This window comes from Mesoplodon bidens (assembly GCF_964165515.1).
Source record: "Mesoplodon bidens genome assembly, chromosome: X".
Taxonomy (NCBI): Eukaryota; Metazoa; Chordata; class Mammalia; order Artiodactyla; family Ziphiidae; genus Mesoplodon; species Mesoplodon bidens.
The window spans coordinates 48,744,166-48,752,242 of record NC_138163.1 but is presented as its reverse complement, the minus strand read 5'-3'; positions in this window follow the sequence as shown (position 1 = coordinate 48,752,242).

Here is an 8,077-nt window from a genome sequence, read left to right as displayed (position 1 = left end):
AGTCCGTATCAAACTACCTTCCCCTTTACTTTTCAGTTAAGACTCTCAAGTAGTTCCTAGAGCAGCTTCAGCATTTATACCTTTCTGTCAGCAGCTTTGTCTCAGATATTCATGTGGATACAGCCTTGTTCACAACGGAGCCCAGGGCAAAATGCAGAATGTTTTTGTGTTTCTGATTTACTATAATGAGGGATAAGTGTGCTTAGGGCAATCACTCCCATGGAGAGCAAAGGGGAAATTTAGCGGAACATAATGTGTGTTGACTTGAGTAAGCCTCAGTCCCGTGCCCCTCCCTTGGGGTTGGATTCCAGTTTCTGACTACCCACATGTGTTCACAATGCACACTAGAAGATGTAGCCCCATCTGGCAACACTGGAAATAAGCAAGGAGTCATAGGGCCCCTTAATACAGAGGAATTCCCCAGGTCACTGAGTTTGTGAACTCAAGGTGATGTGGTATTCCTCCATTCCTCATGATAGCAGTATTTACTGAGAGAGAGACATATGCCAGGTCTTGTGCCATGCACAGCCACACACACGGTCTGCCCCCAGGGAAACAACTCTTTAGTAGAAATATAGATGATGAGCCAAGGAATTTCAAAACACATGGTGCAGTGATATACATAAGAGGGACTCCTGAACCAGGCTTGAGGGTTTGCAGAGAAAACTGGATGTCTGGGGCAGGAGTGAAAGGAAGTATTAATCTTCACACTTTTATGTCTTTCCCTCAACCCTGCCATAATTTATAGACAAGTCCTATTTTCTGAGTAAAATATAAATCCAACCACTTTATAACGCCTTGCTTTTGTCACTCTGGTCCAAGCTCCCATCGTCTCTCAGGTGGACTACTCCAATAGCCTCCTAATTGGCTTCCCCACTTCCAGTTTTATATCCTGTGGCAAATATCGTAGGTTAGCTCACTTGACTCCATTACAATCCCAATCACAGCAGGTAAGGCTTGGTCGAGGTTGCAGACCAAGTCTACATTTCCTGAACTCCCGCCCTTATGGCCTGGATTCCACACATAGCTTAGCCTCTGGCAAGCAGATAATAAACCCCCATGAGACTTGGTGGGAGCAGGAAGGTGGAGTCTGTGCTGCTTCTTCTGTGGTTTCTGATTTCTCTTAAGTGAGCATGGGCTCAGAAACTGTTGCTTCTCCTGCAGCAGTAATAATAGAGGTCCCAGGGTACAGTTCCTAGTTTTGTGGGTATCAAAAGGCAAGGCATGGGACATCAACTTTGTATAGATGGAGAAGGAGGCAATGTGGTCTCAAAGTCAAAATTTGTGATGCTCTCAGCAGAAACAGAGTGGTCCAATGTCTTCTTCACTTTCCACCCTCCTGATTGTACCAGTTCTGGGGTATTATTCAAGAAAACAATTCTGGAAATTATAACTACTACTTGAGTTAAAACAAACATGACCACCACCGCCCCCGTGCAAAAGTCTCTTGTGCTTTTCCCTCATACACCCAGGTATTTTGTAGGCTCTTGTGATTTATTTATGCATGCCTGTTTTTGTACTTTGTAAAAATGGCCTCCTATAGAATGTTTTCTTGTGTGTGTGTGTTCTTTTTCTTTTTCTGGCTTGATATCTTGATTCATAAGATTCATCTAACTTGTATGTAGCCAAGATTGTTCATTTTCTTTGCTGTATGACATTCCACTGATGCATATATCACTTCATATACCTACCCAACTAGTATTTGAATTTGGGTTGTGTCCAGTTCTGGACAATTACAAACAATGCAGCTCTGTGCATCCTTGGCCTTGTCATCTGCTTTGCATGGGCATGGGGTTCTCTAGGCGAAGCGCCTAGTGGTAGTATTAGTGGGTCCAGGGTAAATATATCTTAAACTTTGAGGGATACTGAATATTCCCGTTATTCAGTTCTGAATATTTCTTGATTTCCTCCAATCCAAGGATTAGTTAGTAGTATGCTATTTTGTTTCCAAACATCTGGGTGTTTTAAAGCTATCTCTGTGTTATTACCCACTGCGTTAAGCATTATCTTCAGAGAGCCTAGATTTCATGCCAGTGATCCTTTGCAGTTTATTGAGGCTTCCTTTTTCTTAGTAAGGTCTATTTCTGTAAACGGTCAATATGCTCAGCAGAATTTATGTTCTCTGCTTGTTGGGTATAAAGTTTGATAGTATCTAATAGCTCAAATGTATTATTGCTTAGGCCTTTGATATCACTGCTTATTTCTGTTTGCTTGGACGTTCATGTTCTAAGAGTGGTGGGTTAAAATCTCCAGCTCTCATTGTTAACGTATCTATCAGTCCCTACAGTCATAAAATTTATCATTGAGGTTTAAGCTATCCTGCTCTGCCACCTTCTATAACTCCCTCACACTATCATCCACTGACCCTAGCCATCCACTGCTCTCTGCCCCATCCTACCACCTTCTACATGACTCCAACTTCCACATCAATCACTCAACAATTTGACGCTCTCATTTCCAATGAACGTCTTTACAACATACTAGCCAACCCCTCTCACAGAGACACTCTGGTTTATTCTTCACCCTAAACTACTCTACCTCTCACATCTAAAAGGAAAATATCCCAGTGTTGGACCGCAAGCCCCTGGCCATGCTGCTCTCTCATTCTTCCACTCTATCTACACGTCTTCTTTTATCTCACTGAGCCCTCCTATCCCTTGGCCTCTCTATTTTCTGCCCATCTGCACTCTCCCTCTTCTGTCTCTCCCTCCAGTCACTATTGATTTGTTTTGGGGTTCTCCCTATTTTTTTTTTCTGGCCGTGCCGCGCAGCTTGCTGGGATCTTAGTTCCCCGACCCAGGATCGAACCCTGGTCCCCAGCCACTGCCGAGTCCGAACCACTGGACTGCCAGCGATTCCCTGGCGTTTCTCCTCTTTTCCTTCTTTTCCTGCTCCCACTCAGGCATACTAAGTTCTCAATACATCTACCACCACTTATTCTTCTACGCTTATAACACCTTCTGTATCTCCACATCCAGTTATCACCCATAGCCAATCACTGTTGACTTTCAGTTCTATACACTTCTTCATGTGCTTTCAATACCCCTACCTTAGTCTAGGACTTCAGCATCTCTCACATAAATCACTGCTACGATGAGCACTCCATTCTTGCTCCTCTCTGATCCTTTCTTCACATGGCTTTCAGAGTGACATTTCTAAAACACAAATTATTTCCCAAAGTAGAGCCCCTTGATGGCTTCTTGTAGCCTTAAGAATGAAGTCTCCACTGCTGTCTCTGGGGAAATGCAGATGGCCAACAGGCACATGCATACATGTTCAACATCACTAATCATCAGGGAAATGCAAACCAAAACCACAATGAGACATCACCTCACAAAAGGACACACATAACAAATTTTGGCGAGGATGTGGAGAAAAGGGAACCATCCTACACAGTTTCGCGGGAGTGTAAATTGTTGCAGCCACTGTGGAAAACAGTATGGATATTTCTCAGAAAACTAAAAATAGAACTACCATACGACCCAACAATTCCACTGCTGGGCATCCATCTGTAAAACACAAAAACACGAATTCAAACAGATGCATGCATCCCGATGTTCATAGCAGTGTCAATTACAATTGCCAGTGTATGGAAGCAATCTGTGTCTTTCAACAGATGAATGGACAAAGAAGATGTCAGGTATATATACAAAGAAATACTAATCAGCCATAAAAAAAGAATTTTGCCATTGGCAGCAACATGGATGGACTTGGAGGGTATTATGTTAAGAGAAATGAGTGAGACAGAGAAAGACAAATACTCAGTAAATTAAAAAGAATTAATAACTGGCTGAATTAACGGACATAGAAATTAATGTAGAACAGACTTAAGAAAGGGTAAGTCTTCAACAACACACATGCTGCAGAGGGCAGAGAAAGGGCAGGGCTTATTTGAAAACCACCTAATAAGTTGGTATTACTAGCACTACAGAGCTAGTGGGCCCTTTTGTGTGCGTCTTAAATGCCAAGTTTATTGTGTATGCAGTAGAGTCATCAAATTTTTCTTACAGGAATTTGGCATGGCCAGAGTCGGGTTTTAGGAAGGTTAACTTAGCAAGTATATGAAGCATGTATCTGTGGGGAAAGACAGGGAGGTAGGAGAAGGTTAGGAGTCTAGGGCAAAGTTCAGGCAAGAAGTAATGAAGGTAATGATACTAAGAGTTGGCAAGAATGTGGAGCAAATAGAAATCTCATCCTCTGCTCTTGGGAATATGAACTAGTACAACCGTTTTGAAAGATAATTGGTGTTACCTAGTAAACTGAACTTGGACAGAACCTAAGACCCAGAAATTTCATGTCTAGGCCTATACTGCAGATCAGGGTTTCTCAACTGCTGACATGTTGGAAAGATAATTCTGGGTTGTAGAGGACTGTCCTGTGCATTGTAGGACGTTTAGCAGTATCCTTGGCCTCCACCCACTAGATGCCAGTAGCACACCCTCAATTATGTCACCCAAAATGCTTCCAGACGTTATCAAATATCACCCTGGCTGGGGCGGATGGGGAAGTGCGGAGAATTGCTCTCAACTGAGAAACTAAAGAAGCTGTTGTATAAGGGCACAGTGGGATATGAATGAGAAAGTTCATCGCAAAATAATTTGCAAAAGCATAAAGCTGGAAACAAGCCACATGTCCATCAACAGGAAATAGACATATTGTGGAATTTTCATATGATGGATAACTATAGAGCAATGAATAATGATGACTACAGTTGCACACATCAGCATGGATAAATACCACAAACACAAAATTGCAGGGGTAGAGAAAGAGCAAGACAAGTAATACATCTAGTATAGTTAGATTTACATAAACTCCAAAATGGAAACGAAATAACATTATTTAAGGGAACATTCCTCTGCAGTGAATGTATAAAAATGTGAATTATCATCCCAGTTCAGGATCATGGTTACCTCTGGGAAGGAATGAGGGGATGAATCAGGAAGGGCACAGGGGGGCTTCCAAGGCATTAGCCGTGTTCTAGTTCTCAAGCTTGGTGGTGAGTACACAGGTTTACATATTATTAAGATATACCTTACATATATTCTGTATTATCTTCTGTATACGTGAAACAGTTCATAAAATTTGTCAGGAAGTGATGCGGTCTAAAATAATGCAGGAAAACGGAGAGAAAGGCAACAGTGTAAATAACTAATTGGATGAGAGACAGAGACAGACAGAGAGAGAGAGGGAGGAGCCAACCTTTAGGTGCCTCTTTGAATCATTTTAAATTCATTTTCTTCATAGAATTGGGGATGAAATCAATTCCTTATCTATAAACACACATAATTCATTGCTCAGACTTCTACGAAATGTACATTTTATGCCTCAACACGGATCCTACTATATGACGTGATTCACAGGACTGGATAATACTACATTTCACAAAACACCATTGTCTGAGAATCCTGCCCTGTTAGACTTGTAAACCTGTACTCATTTGTATTCCTTGGAGTTATAAGCATCTGAAAATAGGTGGCTTAGAGTAAAAGTGATTCTTCATCACTAACTTTAGTGTCATTAGCATACACCTAACTGGTACAGAAAACTGTTTCCAACTTCGGCACCCACCCTACCCCTCTGCTTTTCTCCCAATGGTCACCTCTCAGGTAGTGGAATAACAGGAGAACTTTTGGATCAAGTCCTTTCAGAAGATGGAGCCATAACCAAGGAAAATATCAGAACATCCTAACCTTTCCTGGACCAGGCAGGGAGGGACAAGACAGGTCTCTTCCTAGAAAAAGCACAGAGTTTTCAAGGCTGAAGGACTCATTGAAAACATATTTTATACACGTGGATACAGACAAATCCACAAACACCCAGAGAGATAGGAAACACAGGATTTGTCCCTGACCTGATTTAGGGACCGTCTCTCAGAGACTCAGAGAAGCCTGATATGTTAGATCTACAGCAAACCCTCAGAGCAGCAAGCCTGAGCTTCCTCCCTCAACATGAGAGGCTTCAGGTGCATACATGTGGATAACGTAGCCCACTTTTCCTGTTACCTGTATACATGGCCATCACCTCGTAGATACCCCTCAGTCCTGAGAGTATAACACTAACAGTGCAACTCACCCCACAGAAGCACAGACTCAGTGAAGAGGAACACACATGCCCCTTGGGGCTTGGGACATGGGGCCACCTGGGGAGTAAATTCAGGGCCCTAGGTAACTGGAGCTCGGTAAGGGGCAGGGATAAGGACTCCGAGCATGCACCAAAAAAGGCTTATCTCAAAAAGAGGTATGCATGCGTTTGTTTAAACTGAAACTCCCGGGACTTCCCTGGCAGTCCAGTGGTTAAGACTCTGTGCTCCCAGTGCAGGGGGCACGGGTTTGAAACCTGGTCGGTGATCTGATATCCTGCATGCCACATGACATGGCCAAAAATATAAATAAATAAATAAATAAATAAATAGACAAACAAATAAATATATAAATAAAGTGAACCTCCGAAAATTTTTAAGCGCAGGTAAAGGCCTTTAATATTAACTATTAACTATAGTTAATACACTAACTATATAACACAGAAATACACACACACACACCCTGCTGGCATGGCATGAACCATATGGAACCAAACCAATTTGAGGTCTTCCGAGGGACCGTACATGGATAAATTTCTACTTGGACTGTTCTTTCATTAAACAATGGTGACAAAAGGCCTCGTGCCTTTTGTTGTTGTTGTTCTAGCCATGAGGAATACTCTGTGTTACTACATGACAATGCATTTTTAAATGTCAACCCCACTGACAGGGGAAAGGGTTGTGGATACATTACACTCACTTCACTTTAACAGAACTTTATCAAGCATCTATGAAGAAGAAAACACAGTGCTTTAGAAGAGAGAAATCAATAAAAGCCTTGACGTTCTGAACAAGTCAGAAGCTCACATTTTAGGGAGCTGGGGCGATACACACATAAATAATGTTAATCTACTCTAGGATACGAGAGGAACTAGCATGGAAAACAGAAAATGTATTGATGCTAACCAGGAAGCTCTCAAGCAGCCTTAACTAAATGTAGAAATAAGGCTTTGTACCCTCAAACCCCTGGTCCTCCCCTTCTCTGATCGTCTGCTCTGCTCAAGGACCACTTCACTCTTTTCCCTTAAAGAAGTTCCAGATACTATGCCCATTTCCTCTTTCAGTTTTCTTTAAATTAGGACATATTTCAGACCTCGACAAAGGTACAGAGAATGCTACACCCATGCAACCATCAGCCGTCTTAAGAAACGTAAGCTTACAAATAAAATTGAAACCCACTATTCCCCTCCCCAACTGAATTCTCCCTCTCTTTCCATACATTTAACCACTGTCTTAAATAAGTTTATTGTTCTCATACACACCTTTCTGCATTCTACATATGCATGCATTACTCCTATGTATGCCTTTTACTACAAATAGATGTATGTATAATCAATCTAATAATTTTGAATGCCTTTAAACTTCATATGTGCATGGTATCATAATGCTTTTATCGTGTTGGAACTAGGTTCTTCCTTTATCTATTTGTCCCTTCCACTACTGAATCTTTGCCCCTTGTTATAAGCTGAATTGTATCCCCGCAAAAGATATGTTGAAGTCTTGACCCCCGGAACCTGTAAATGTGACCTTATTTGGAAATAGGGTATTTGCAGGTGTAATAAAGATCAGATGAGGTCATACTGGATTAGGGTGGGCCCTTCATCCAATATGACTGGTGTCCTTATAAGAAGAGAAAGAACACAGAAACAGAGACAGGGGAAAACACTATGTAAAGATGAAGACACTGGAAATCTGCATGTACAAGCCGAGTGATGCCAAGGATTCACAGCAACCACCAGAAACTAGGAGAGAGGCATGGAACGGATGCTTCCTCTAAGCCTCCAGAAGGAACCAGCCCTGCCGACACTTTAACCTCAGACTTCTGGTCTCCAGAACTGTGAGAGAATAAACTTCGGTTGCTTAAAGCCACCTGCTTTGTGGTAATTTGTTACGGTAACCCTAGGAAACTAACACATCCCTCCGCGAGGTCTTTGTGTCTCAGGCCCATGAGAATTCTAGTACCTTCCTCAGTCCAGATCTTACCATCCTGTTCAGTTT